General features: G+C 42.4%; 1 pseudogene; it reads right to left on the reverse strand.

Moving 5' to 3' along the window:
- Positions 1–5,175: 5,175 nt before the first annotated feature.
- On the reverse strand, positions 5,176–5,292 carry LOC124596804 (annotated as a pseudogene).
- Positions 5,293–15,274: the final 9,982 nt, after the last annotated feature.

Raw genomic sequence — 15,274 nt, forward strand, 5'->3', positions numbered from 1 at the left:
GTCCATTTGATGTAAACACAGCCCACGGCATTACTGAGCCGCCAGCAGCTTGCACAGTGTCTTGCTGGAAACTTGGGTCCATGACTTCTTGAGTTCCGCGACACATTCGAATCGTACCATCAGCTCTTACCAACTGAAATCGGGACTTATCTCACCAGGTCACGGTTTTCCAGTTGTCTAGGGTCCAACCGAAATGGTCACGAATGCAGGAGAGGCGCTGCAAGCCATGTCGTGGTGTTAGCAAAGACACTCGCGTCAGTCGTCTGCTGCCATAGCGCATTTACGCCGAATTTCACCTAAAGCGTACGTTTGTCGTGCATCCCACGTTGATTTCTGCAGGTTATTTCACGTAGTGCTGCCGGTCTGTTACCACTGACAACTCTACGCGAACGCCGCTGTTCTCGGATGTTAACTGAAGGCCATCTGCCACTATGTTGCCAGTGTGAGAGGCACACTCTTGGCGTTGTGGATCGGGATATTGAATTCCCTAACGATTTCCGGGATGGACAGTCCCATGCGACTACCTCCAACTACCATTACATTAAATGTCCGTTAATTCCTGTAGTGCGATGATAATCACGTAGGAAACTTTTTTACCAAAATAACCTGAGTACAAATGACAGCTCCGCCAGTACAATGCCCTTTTACACCTTTTGTACTCGAAATTACAGTATACGTGCTATCGCCGTGGCATGACTTTTGTCACCTCAGGGTATAACAGCGTTTTGCACTAGTTTCAAAGTTTGAAAACGTAATTGGCAACATCAGACTACAGCTTAAAAAATGTAGCAGCGTTTCATACCAATTTTTCGGATTTGTCAGTCACACTAGAATTGCACATCTTTAAAATGGTCCTTATGGTAAATGGGAACACTTCCTCTGGGAATGTGTAAACAGTGGTACTTCATACGGTATATTTTAGTAAGAGACTTTTCAACATTCATGCAAAACAATTAAGAGAACGAATAATGCAGACTGTACCTTAAGGAATGGTTAATACTCAGAGATATGACAGGCAAGATGATTCTGGGCTAAATGTCTAGCCGTAAAATGCATCAGTGTGGAAGAATGTGGGCTACTGAAGTATTGAGGAATGATGAGACGCGTTCGAAATTCACCAAGGACGCGCATATGGCGATAAGGAATACCGGAATGGCAGTTCAATTAAAGAGGAATGGACATCCCTAAAAAGGGAAATCACAGATGTTGGAGAGAAGATAAGGAATACCAGAGAAGGCAGTTCAATTGAAGAGGAATTGACATCTCTAAAAAGAGCAATCACATAAGTTGAGGACATAAATGTAGGTACAAGAAAGTTAACTGCGAAGAAACCTTGGTTAACAGTAGAAATACATCGACTGATTAACGGAGGAAGGCCATTCAATAATTTTCAGGGAAAGTAAAGAATATAGCAATATGTAGCCCTTAGGAGTGAAACAAATTGGAAGTGCAGAGAAGTCAAGGTGAAATGGTTGCAGGAATGATGTGAAGAAATCGAAAAACAAGTAATCGTCAGAAGACTGAATCAGTATATAGAAAAGTCAAAACAACCTTGGATGAAATTAAAAGCAAGGGCAAGGCAATTCCAGTATTTAATGCAGAGAAGAGAACAGATAGCTGCAGGGAGCATGTTGGATGCCTCTATAAGCCAGACGACTAGTCCGATGACGTGATAGACGAAGAAAACAAAGTCGACATAGGGGATTCGGTATTAGAGTCAGAATTTAAGAGGTCTCTGTATGACTTGAGATCCAATGAAGCAGAAGGGATAAACAATATTCCATTTAATTTCTAAAATCGTTGGGGGAAGTGGAAACCAAACGACTATTCAACTCGGTGTGTGAAACCTATGAGACTGGCGACGGACTAGCAGACTTTCGAAAAAAACATCATCCTCACAAGTCCGAAGATAGCAACGGAAATAACTGCGAAAACTATTTCACAATGATCTTAGCAGCTCATGCATCCAGCTGCTGATCAACATAATATACGGATGAACGGGAAAGAAAATTGATAATTAGATGATGATGAGTTTGGCTTTTCGAAAGGTAAAGACAGTTCTGCGTTGTTAGGCTTGATAGTGGAAGTAAGGCTGAACAAAAATCAAGACACGCTACAGCACTCGTAGATTTAGTAAAAGCGTTCGACAACGTAAAATGGTGGAAGATATTCAAAATTCTGAGAAAAATAAGAGTAAGCCATAGGAAAAGAAAGGTAATATTCAAAGTGTACATGATCCAAGAACGGAAAATTAGACTGGTAGACAAAGAACGAAGTGCTCAGATTAAAAAGGGTGTAAAACATGGCTGCAGTCTTCCGCTTCTGCTGTTCAATTTACACATCGAACAAGGAATGACGGAAATGAAAGACAGGGTCAAGAGTGGGGCTGCAATTCAGACTGAAAAGACACCTATGATAAGATTCGATGATAATATTGCTGTCATCGGTAAAGATGGAGAAGAAGTACAGAATCTGTTGAATGGAATAAACAGTCTAATGAGCACATAATGTTGACTGAGAATAAAACGGAGAATGATAAAAATAAAGAGAAGTAGCAGAAATAAGAACTGCAGAAATTTAAGACGTAAATTGGTTATGACGAAGCTAAGGAATTCTGCTAACGTGGAAGCAAATTAATCCATGACAGGCGAGGGAAGGAGCGCATAAAAAGTAGACTGGCACAGGCAGAAAGGATATCCCCAATCAAGATAAGTCTACTGAAGCAAACATAATCCTCAATTTCAGGAATATACCTTTGTAAACGTACATTCAGAGCACAGCATTGTATGATAGTGAACCATGGACAGTGAGATAACCCGAATGCAAGAGACTGCTGACATGTGGTGCTACATGTACTCATGTGACAAGAATGAGGAAGTTTACATAGAAACGGCGAAGGAGGAACATGTGGCTAACACTGATAAGAAGAAGTGGCATGATAGTAGGACAGGTGTTATGAGGGAACCGTAGGCCGTAAAACCAGTAGGAAAAAACAGATATTGGAGTACATCCAGCAAATAATTGAAGACGTAGGGTGCACAAGAAAAATAAAAAGAAAGAAAAGCAGTGAGCACTTCCTCATCTTGGATACTGTGAAACAAATCTCTTTCACTGCAAGCTTTTTGCAGTGGAGATACTGAAAGCTGCTAGTATAGACCAACACAAGAGAAAAAATGATCACTAAAAATGGGCATAGCTTATGACTTGTTCGTCTTCGCTCCTGTGAAACACATCTCTACTACTGAACAGTTGTTCATAGCACTTTATGTATGAATCAGTGCTCATAGCTCTCAAGGGACGCCGTTCAAACCCAATGTTTACTAGACATTTTGCTTCAAATGATCGTTCCTGCCATATCACCAAATATTGACCATTCCTCCTAGGGCACTCTTTATACCACTGTTTCTGAGCTGTATCATATTATCGATTATCGGTACCCATTCGACAGCATGCGCTATCTAATATATTCCAAAATTCCGTGCGTAAAAACAGAGTTTTTCCAGGGCTCATATCTCAAGTTCAGTTGGTGATAGAAAGGTAGGGTCAAGTGCTTTGGATAGTACCTGCGCTGGGGACCAATGGTATACCTACCTAAAGGTTTTTTATGAGCCTTAAGGGGCTTCTCGTGGTAGCTTTAGTTCAAGGGCGTGGGTAGTTCCTTTGAAAACTTCAAAAAAACTTTTCTTTTACTATTCCTCTTACCAAGACGGCTATGCATAGCAAATGGTTCATATTTTTACGATATATTCCCAAGATCCCGCTCTCTAATAATCTTTCAAATTTTGTTGAAATCTTTATCCGTCTCCAAGATACACAGGTTACAAGCAAAAGACGCACGTAAAATGCGGTGTGAGGAGAAAGTCTAGTTTATTAAGTGAGATATCACGAAGAAATATGCTGTAAAGTGTCTCTGTTATCATCTGAAGGGATCTGTAGAATTTTGCGCCCGTGAAGTCCGGTCTGAAGTGTAAATTTAATTTCGCATTATTTCAATTTCACATAAACTATCAAAATTTTAGTGGCCCATGAAGTTCTTTTCATATGAGTGACATGCCTCCGTGCTGCAGCAGGGAAAAGACGAGAACCAGCGGAAAAATACTCCTATCGGAGCACAATAAAGGCTAATATTCACCTAATTAACAGGGTCTGACTGAAAATTCGTGTACGAGCTGCCTCCTTCTATCTTCATCATCTTTTAATACTTTTCCAAACATTTTTGCACGCGAACATATTCACGCTTTTTTGGCTGAGGGAGAAGGAGACAGTGGCATTGGGACACAGACGAAAAGTAATAAATACTGGATGAAAGTAACAATGGTTGTGGTATAGAAAGAGCAGAGGAGACTATGATAGTGTGAAAGAGAGGGACGCAGTGGCAGCGGAATATAATTGACCGAGCTATGAAAAGAGTGAAGCAGACATTTCAGTCGAGTAGGAAAGACCCAGTGATGACGGGAGAGATAGCGATAGTGAGAAGAGACATCAACAATGGGAAGGAATGAATGGGATAGCAGCAGTAAGAGAGAGCAAGGGGGAACAATGACACTGAGAGGAGACAGTACTAGTAGGACAGAACGAAGTAGTCTGTGGCTGTGACAGAGAGACGCGAAGAAGTAATTATAATGCGTTGGGCTGAATGAGGGCGTGAGATTGGGCAAGTGAGAATCAAATAGTATGTGCGACTTATAGTGACGGAATAGTTGGTGTGAGCGAGTTACATTTAGGAAAGCTTGAGTGTGTGAGACGTGAATGTTACGTTAAAAAGAACGTGAATATGTTCGCTTGCGAAATTCTTTGGGAAAATTTTTAAAAGTACTGAGGAAGGAACAATGAGACAGCTGCTACCCCACTTTTCAGATAGAATCTTTTAAAAAGGAGCGTGTTCGTCTTTCCTGTGATCTGATAGAAACATTTTTGCACTGGTAGTAAGTTACAATCGAGCCTTCTATACGTCTGTTATAACTAACTCCGTGCGAACAGGCCTTAGAAGGCCAAGCGGCACCGACCGGCCGTCGTGTCATCCTCGGCCGACACACATCAGTGGGTGCTGATGTGGAAGGGCATGTGGTCAGCGCACCGCTCTCCCGGCCGTATGTCAGTTTACGAGACCAGAGCCGCCACTTCTCAGTCAAGTAGCTCCTCAGTTTGCCTCACAAGGGCTGAGTGCATCATGCTTGCCAACAGCGCTGGGCAGACGGATGGTCACCCATCCAAGTTCTAGCCCAGCCCTACAGCGCTTATCTTCGGTGATCCGACTGGAACCGGTGTTTCCACTGCGGCAAGGCCGTTGGCTGTACGTCTGTTATGACAGGCATGAATCATCCCGTCCAATTAAATAGTCACTGTATGGAATAAGAGTGGGAGTGCAGTCACAGAGTGAGTAGAGTGAGACGGAAGTAACAATGGTCACCGACAGAGAACGTGGCTGTGTGAGACCAGCCGTCCCTGTGTGCAATCATAGGGCAGTCTGTGGACTCTGCGACTGGAGGCATGGCTGCCAGTACTGGGACGGGAGCCTTGTCCGTTGGTAGCAGTGCCACGGGCCTAGATCACGGTGTGTGGACTTGCAATGCATCCACCGTGAATGATGATCAGAAGAGACGGTGATCGACTGCGTTGACTAAGCATACGGTACATCTTGGGAATCTTCAAAAGGCGTTGTAAAGATCTAAAACAAGGGTATCTGTGTTACATCACACCAGTAGGAAGTGTTTACTTTCGAGAGCATAAACGAATTCTGTAACGGATGTCCTTCTATACAAGTACGCCCGGTCTAATAATAATTAAAACTAGTGGTAAGACAAGCTGCTCTGAACTTTGAGTCTTATTCACTAATACATCTCCTTAATCTCAGAACCAGAAAGAGACGATACTACGAGGAGCATTCAGTAAGCAATGCGACATTATTTTTCTGAAAGCAAGCTGATTTTATTCAGGATTCCAATACACCACACTATCCCCGTCTCTTCTGGCTACAAAATCTCATTTTCACAATAATCTTCGTTCAATGCGAAGGTCTTTTTCCACCTTGCTGGGAGTGCCTGTATGCCCGAGTGGTACCACTCCACTCGTCGACGTCGGGGCCAAAGCCTTGCTTGCTGTATCGATAACTTCCCCATCATCCACGCACTGTTTCCCACAGAGTGCACCCTTTATTGGGCCAAACAGATGGTAGACTGAAGTCGTGAGAACTGGGCTCTAGCGAGGATGAGGAAGAACAGTCCAAAGAAGTTTGGTGAGCTCCTCTCGGCTGCGCTGACTTGTATGAGGCCTTACTTTGTCATGGAAAATGAGAAGTTCGTTCGTATCTTTGTGGCGACGAACACGCTAAATTCGTTTCTTCAATTTCTTGAGGGTAGCACATATACAGTCCAGAGCTCATCGTTGCACCATAAGGGAGGACATCAAACAAAATAACCTCTTCTGTGTTCCAGAATACCGTCGGCATGACTTTGAAACACGTATGTATTCATTACCAGTGATGGCGAGGCATGACGGAATCTCTGAACAGAGAGTTATTTATCGTTGCTTGTCTGCGCTTGACCGCGCGAGTCGTCAGTAGCATGTAGCGAGTCGGCAGGAACAGTTGTACTCTGTCTGTAGTAGTAGTCAGTCGGATACGGTAGTAGCGAGTGGACAGTTGTACCGAGCAGAAGTCGGCATGCGTCGGCGGCGTGCTCTTCTCGCGACTCTGGTCATGATTCGGGACGATGAGTATTGTTGTAGAAGGTAAAGACGCAGCATTGCGCATATTTAATAATGTATGTTAATTGTAATTTAATTTGTTCAGAAAAAATGCCCCAATAATAATTTTTAGATAAAGTAAATCTTTTAAAGAAAAGTGTTCATTTCAATTTTAAGAATTTTTCCACTCTTTTGAAGAAAAAGCATTCATTCAATTTTAAAGAATATTTCCTGTGCATTTCCTCCTAAAGAAAAGTGTTCATTTCAATTTAAAGAATTTTTCCACCCTTTTGAAGAAAAAGCATTCATTCAATTTTAAAGAATATTTCCTATGCATTTCCTCCAAGAATCAAAATTAAATATACGCCAACATTGCACGAAGCTGTGTCGATAGATAAGAGCAGATATAGATTCAGTTTTTATTGAGGTAAGATTTTGCTTTAGTTATTCAGAATACAGGGTCGAAGGTCAGCGCCGCTGTCCTTATAAAAATTTACCAGATATAAATATTTCTGTTCAGATGTTACATTCAATTCATTGTTATTATTTAATTAATATTATTGAGGATTTATGATCAATTTTTATTCATTAATATTTGCGGGGAGGTTACACTTGCCAAGTGTAAACAGTTCAATCATGGGGTTGTCCTTATCAGAATCGACCACTAACCAACACCGACGGCGCTTGTTCAGAAATACATCGTAAACTGAAGATGAAGAGATAGAGAAAGTGTACGAGGATTTTGAAAGGGTAATACAGTATGTAAATGGATATGAAAATCTAAGTCATGGGAGACTACGAGAAGGAGTAAAGGAAAAGGTTACAGGACAATACAGGCTTGGGACAAGGAATGAGAGAGGAGAAAGACTGAGTTCTGTAACAAGCTCCATCTAGTAATAGCGAATACCCTGTCCAAGAATCACAAGTGGAGGAGATATACTTGGAAAAGGCCGAGTGATACGCGGTGTACAAAAATGTTCCGGGAAACTCAGGAATACAGAAATACAAGTCACCGGTGAATGAAATAAATAGGAAGTGGAGGGAAGCTAAGACGAAATAGCTGCAGGAAAATGTGAAGACATCGAAAAAGAAATGATTGTCGGGACAGACTCAGCAGACAGGAAAGTCAGTACAACCTTCGGTGACATTAAAAGCAAGAGTGATAACATTAAGAGTGTAACGGGAATTCCACTGTTGAATGCAGAGAAGAGAGCGGAAAGGTGGAAACAATACATTCAAAGCCTCAATGAGGGAGAAGATTAGTCTAATGTGATAGAAGAAGAAACAGGAGTCGATTTAGAAGAGATAGGGTTGGTTCAAATGGCTCTGAGCACTATGGGACTTAAACCTAAGTAACCTAAGGACATCACACACATCCATGCCCGAGGCAGGACTCGAACCTGCGACCGTAGAGGTCACGCGGTTCCAGACTGTAGCGCCTAGAACCGCTCGGCCACCCCGGCCGGCAGAGATGGGGGATCAAGTGTTAGAATAAGAGTTTAAAACAGTTCTGCAGGACTTAAGGTCACATAAGGCAGAAGGGATTGATAAAATTCCATAAGAATTTCTAAAATCGTTGGGGGAAGTGGCGACAAAACGACTATTCACGTTGGTGTGTAGAATGTATAAGTCTGGCGGCATACCATCTCACTTTCTGAAAATCATCATCCACACAATTCCGAAAACGGCAAGAGCTGACAAGTGCGAGAATTATCGCACAATCAGCTTAACAACCCATGAATCCATGTTACTAACAAGAATAATACACAGACGAATGGAAAAGAAATATGAGGATGCGTTAGATGACGATCAGTTCGGCTTTAGGAAAGGTAAAGGCACCAGAGAAGCAATTCGGACGTTGTGGTTAATAATGGAAGCAAGAATAAAGAAAAATCATGAAACGTTCATAGGATTTGTCGACTTGGAAATAGCGTTCGGCAATGTAAAATGGTGCAAGATGTTCGAAATTCTGAGAAAAACAGGGGTAAGCAATAAGGTGAGACAGGTCATATGCAATATGTACAACAGCCAAGAGGGAATACTAAGAGTGGACGACCAAGAACGTAGTGCTCGTATTAAAAAGGGTGTAACACAAGGACGTAGCCTTACGCCCCTAATGTTCAATCTGTACATCGAGGAAGCAATGATGGAAATAAAGGTTCAGGAGTGGAATTAAAATTCAACGTGAAAAGACATCAATCATACGATTCACTAATGACATCGTGAGTGAAAGTGAAGAAGAATCACATGACCTGCTGAACGGAATGAAGTTTCTAATGAGTACAGAGCATGGATTGAGAGTAAGTCGAAGAAAGACGAAAGTAATGAGAAGTAGTAGAAATGAGAAAAGCGAGAAACTTAACCTCAGGATTGATGGTTACGAAGTAGATGAAGTTAAGGAATTCTGCTACCTAGGCAGTAAAATAACCAAAGACGGACGGAGCAAGGAGGACATCAAAAGCAGACTAGTAATGGCAAAAAAGGCATTCCTGGCCAATAGAAGTCTACTAATATCAAATATCGGCCTTAATTTGAGGAAGAACTTCCTAAGAATGTACGTCTGGAGTACAGCATTGTTTGGTAGTGAAACATGAACTATGGGAAACCGGAACAGAAGTGAATCAAAGCATTTGAGATGTGGTGCTACAGGCAAATGTTGAAAATTAGGTGGATTGATAAGGTAAAGAATGAGGATGTTGTGCGCAGAATCGGAGAGGAAAGGAATATATGGAAAACACTGATAAGGAGAAGGGAAAGGATGATAGGTCATCTGTTAAGACATCAGGGATTGACTTCCATGGTACTAGAGGGAGCTGTAGAGAGCAAAAACTGTAGAGGAAGACAGAGATTGGAATACATCCAGCAAATAATTGAGGACGTAGGTTGCAAATGCTACTCTGATATGAAGAGGTTAGCACAGGAGAGGAATTCCTTGCTGGGGGCATCAAACCAGCCAGAAAACTAATGACAAAAAAAAAATCTTGTAATCGGACAGTATTTAATGGTTTGTCTTTGTTATAAGTATTTTCTTTCATTTGTCGACATATAAAGAGAGCTATATTCACTATACCTAATCGAATCATTGTTAAGTGAGTCTTCATTCCCTTACGCCAGTCTCTTGGATACAGGAGAATCGCTAGCGAAACGTAGGGTACCTACCGACTGTAAAAAGTGGCGGTTATTCCCATTTTCAAGAGGATCCGAAGCAAAGATGCACATAATTATAGGCCTATATCACAAACGTCAATCTGTTGTAGAATTATGGAATATGTTTTATGCTCATATATTATGACGTTTTTGGAGAACGGAAAACTGCATAAAAATCAACAAGATTTCCACAAAACGAAATCCAGCGAACGCGGCTTGCTCTGCGATCCACAGTGCTGTAAATATCAGCGCTGAGGTCGATGTGTTCTCAGACTTCAGGACGGCTTTTGACACCTTCCGTTTAATGAGAAAATTCCAGTATAGTGAGCATCGCACGAGACTTGTGAATGGATTCCAGACTTTCTTGCAGAGAGGATCAACAAGTCGCTCTTTACCGAACTAAATCGAGAGATCTAAAGGCAGTTGTACGAGTAGCTCAACGAAGTGTGATAGAACAGTCTGCAGTATATATAAATGATCTAGTACGAAATGTCTACAAGGCTATTCGGAGAAGATGCCGTTTTCTACAAAGAGGTATACATTACCCATTCATAGAAGAAATCCACTATAATACAACTACACCACTGATAACAAATTGCTTTAAACATTATCTACCGTAAAATATCTAGTGGAAACCATCCGGTGCTACTTAAGTGGAATCACGTAAAAAATGTAGTACGAAAAGCAGATGCTAAACTTAGATTCATAGGAAGAATCTTAAGAAGGAAGAAGCCAACCACAGGAGGGCAGAAGGAGATCTTATGCGGGCTTCTGGGACTTCTTTAATGCTGCTGCTGGAGTTTAGTGCAATTCACGTCAAACTTAATTTTTGGAGCTGTATATGTCCAAAAACTCACGGAATCATTTCTATAAAAATGGCAATTTTAGAATCTAGACCAATCTTGGATAACTTTTTGCTGATGCCAGTGCCCTCCACACGTTTGATATGAAATATTCTGAAAACTGAAGCAGAATTCACTTCCGAATTGCGCATTGCCACAGTTACTTCCTCTCCAACGGCTGTCTCTCTCTCTGAGCACATCTCGGACATGTCGTGAGATACACAGACTTCACTGCCTCTTTCTCGTATGGATCACCAGATCGAAAGTTCTGAGTCTCCGATACGCAGCTTAATATGAAATTCCAGTTTCCTCAGGTAGCTGAAAACTCTGCTGATAATCACTTTACTGACGTCAGTCTGGTCTTGGAGGCTGGAGATATTTATGCTAACTATTCATCTTTGAGGCTCTCGTGAGGAACATCTTTCCCGTCTCACTCCTCACTTTCATATCCTTGTACATTGTCTCAGACAAAGCAACTACTCGTTTTTAAATATCACAAAGATCGCTTATTATAAACTCTGCCTTAGCTGTACCGAACCATCTGTGTAGACCTTATGAATCATCCACTTGACTGTGCATGTAAACATCTTTTATTAGCCAGGTAGTCGACCCTCTCTTCGCATTGCCAATACAACTGCAACATAATCGTTCTATTGCAGAGAGTAATTTTCTATGTACATAACACAGTTGGGTTTTTCCGAAAAATGTGATTGTCATCATCAGTGAATCCCCATCCTTTCCATTTTCCTGCTACCTCGATTAGAACAACTGGACATTATTAGAAGCTGGGAGTCGTCCACCCCTGCGCGACTGGCGGTGTCCGCGCGCAGCGGGTGGCCTACCAAGCGGGGGCGTTACGCGCCGGCAGCCAGGCTGACATGGCCGAGATTAATTGCGAGCGGTGTCGCGGGGTGGCGCTGGTGCGTGTCACTCGTTCCACCAGATGGCGCCGCATGCGGTTGACACCACTTCCCCATCTGCGGTCTGCCGGCTTCCTGCCCAAGGACCAGCGTCTGAGTCTGTGGCAAATCGGCGCATTAGCTTGCCAGCGCAGGGTCAACCCGTGGTCTCCCACCAGTGCCAGTCAAGTGCCAGTCGCAGCAACGTTTCTCATTTGTTTTAGTTATCTCCCACCAAACACAATATAAACCTTTTCTAACTAATCAGACAACATGTGGGCGGGCTACACCTTCTGATATCGGACATCAGAAAAGTGATATCGATGGCCGTAAAGGTGGAGGGAGAGTGGTATCACAGGTCCCATGACACCCTATTCAAATACATTTTAACGGAAGTGTTTCGTTTATATTCTTACATGTATCAGTTTCCAAATTTTCCAGATAAAAATGGAAGCTGGCATCTCGAAAATGGGAAGGAATTCCAAGTATCACAGGATACGTCGAATACAGCATGATAATGGGCCTGCACTTGCTCGAAAACTACTTAGTAATGCAGAAAATAAATTGTATCATAAATCTAAAAAAGAACGACTGGTTGCATATTTACACCAATTTAAATCACAGTTCGTCATCAATAATGAATATACTGAAACGATAAATTTTTGTATTCTTTTCAAATGCCTTATTCCTCTGAGTTTCAGTTCCTGAGCCGTTAGAGTAAAGCAATGTACTAAGTAACCTGCACTTTTTACAAATTATTATTATTTTGTATTATTATTATTATTATATCATGTTAAAGCATGTCATATAGTTCACTGTTATTGTTATTAAAATAGTAGCCATCAGTTATTGTTATTATTATTAAAATAGTAGCCATCTTTGACATGTTAAAAGTGAGGATGAGAGGAAACTCCATTCGTCCTGGGAGGTGGGAGGTTTGAGCGAGGGTGGTTAGTAAGAAACTATGACCACTCCTCCCTTCTTCAACTGAATCGTCTACCCACGCGTCAAAACGTTATAATTTGTGACGTCACACAAAAAAGGGGTACATAACAGAGCAGAAAAATGTATATTTTGCTTCTATGTTATCACTTGGAATGAAGGTTTTGGCGATACAGATCTTAGTAATGTAACCCGAGACCTGGGCTAGGTTGGAAGAAGACAGTTTGGTTGTGAATTGGCGTAGCCAACGAAAAAAGATGTAGTGATAATTCGTATAATTCTTGTTATGGCGCGCTTGTTACGCAGCCGGCCGCTGTGACCGAGCGGTTCTGGGCGCTTCAATCCGGAATCGCGCTGCTGCTACGGTCGCAGTTTCGAAACCTGCCTCGGGCATGGATCACTGTGATGTCCTTAGGTTAGTTAGGTTTAAATAGTTCTAAGTTCTAGGGGACTGATGTTAAGTCCGATAGTGCTCAGAGCCATTTGAACCATTTTTGAGCTTGTTACGCCTATTGGATTCCTATGCGCACCTGAAATATTGATAACGTCACCAGTCAAACGAAAAGGGGTAGTATCGATAGACTCCATGCTACTCACCTAGCATTCTGACTGAATATGTCTACTGCTCTGTCCACGGTTCCGTTGCAGAAATAAGACTACTAATAAGGGAAATTATAGTATAATCTATAGCGCTGTCGCAGGAGACTGCCTTCCTATCGAGCACTACTGCGTTCTTGACCACTATTGCGTCCTTTGCACAACGTTTAACTTTCACTCATATGTCGGTACATCGTAAGATGGATCAGAACACTGTCGTGCTGCCAAGACCGTGGCTCAGATGTCAGTATTCCCGCCACATTCTCAGAAGTGCTAAATGAGCAGATATCCAGATAATGTACAGACGGGGTCTCGAAATGGCAAATAACGTCAGACCCAGCTGATTTACTTAATGATGTTTAAGTAACTTGAATCCATAATACAAGGGCAGTTCAATAAGTAATGCAACACATTTTTTTTCTCGGCCAATTTTGGTTGAAAAAACCGGAAATTTCTGGTGGAATATTTTCAAACATTCCCGCTTCGTCTCGTATAGTTTCATTGACCTCCGACAGGTGGCAGCGCTGTACGGAGCTGTTAAAATGGCGTCTGTAACGGATGTGCGTTGCAAACAACGGGCAGTGATCGAGTTTCTTTTGGCGGAAAACCAGGGCATCTCAGATATTCATAGGCGCTTGCAGAATGTCTACGGTGATCTGGCAGTGGACAAAAGCACGGTGAGTCGTTGGGCAAAGCGTGCGTCATCATCGCCGCAAGGTCAAGCAAGACTGTCTGATCTCCCGCGTGCGGGCCGGCCGTGCACAGCTGTGACTCCTGCAATGGCGGAGCGTGCGAGCACACTCGTTCGAGATGATCGACGGATCACCATCAAACAACTCAGTGCTCAACTTGACATCTCTGTTGGTAGTGCTGTCACAATTGTTCACCAGTTGGGATATTCAAAGGTTTGTTCCTGCTGGGTCCCTCGTTGTCTAACCGAACACCATAAAGAGCAAAGGAGAACCATCTTTGCGGAACTGCTTGCTCGTCATGTGGCTGAGGGTGACAATTTCTTGTCAAAGATTGTTACAGGCGATGAAACATGGGTTCATCACTTCGAACCTGAAACAAAACGGCAATCAATGGAGTGGCGCCACACCCACTCCCCTGCCAAGAAAAAGTTTAAAGCCATACCTTCAGCCGGTAAAGTCATGGTTACAGTCTTCTGGGACGCTGAAGGGTTTATTCTGTTCGATGTCCGTCCCCATGGTCAAACGATCAACTCTGAAGTGTATTGTGCTACTCTTCAGAAATTTAAGAAACGACTTCAGCGTGTTCGTAGGCACAAAAATCTGAACGAACTTCTCCTTCTTCATGACAACGCAAGACCTCACACAAGTCTTCGCACCCGAGAGGAGCTCACAAAACTTCAGTGGACTGTTCTTCCTCATGCACCTTACAGCCCCGATCTCGCACCGTCGGATTTCCATATGTTTGGCCCAATGAAGGACGCAATCCGTGGGAGGCACTACGCGGATGATGAAGAAGTTATTGATGCAGTACGACGTTGGCTCCGACATCGACCAGTGGAATGGTACCGTGCAGGCATACAGGCCCTCATTTCAAGGTGGCGTAAGGCCGTAGCATTGAATGGAGATTACGTTGAAAAATAGTGTTGTGTAGCTAAAAGATTGGGGAATAACCTGGTGTATTTCAATGCTGAATAAAACAACTCCTGTTTCAGAAAAAAATGTGTTGCATTACTTATTGAACTGCCCTCGTACAATATTATCTGAACTATAGAGAAAGACAAAAAAATCATTCACTAAAGTTGAAACGTTGCTGCTGCTTGTATGTAGGAGGTTAACTGCAGATATGGACTTATACAGGACAACTGTTCTGTCTAGCCTACAATCACACAAATTTTTTCATTGAATCACTTCTCCTTACGCAGGAAAGCCGTTGGTCGTTTTTAAAGAGTTGTGCAACGATAATAATTACAAAACAATTATGCACATAAAACATACTGGCATTTCAAACTGAACATGAACCTGAATCGATACAAAGTATATTACCACAGTCACTGAAACCAAATACAGGCACCAACTGAAACCCAAAGGCAAGTGCTCGTAAGGAAACAGTATCGTCCTCGATGTGGTGCTGTAGCATACACTACCAAAGAAACAAATGTGACATCAATGATAAATGACAAACGCATCCTTA

The sequence above is a fragment of the Schistocerca americana genome, chromosome 2, assembly GCF_021461395.2.
Source record: "Schistocerca americana isolate TAMUIC-IGC-003095 chromosome 2, iqSchAmer2.1, whole genome shotgun sequence".
NCBI lineage: Eukaryota > Metazoa > Arthropoda > Insecta > Orthoptera > Acrididae > Schistocerca > Schistocerca americana.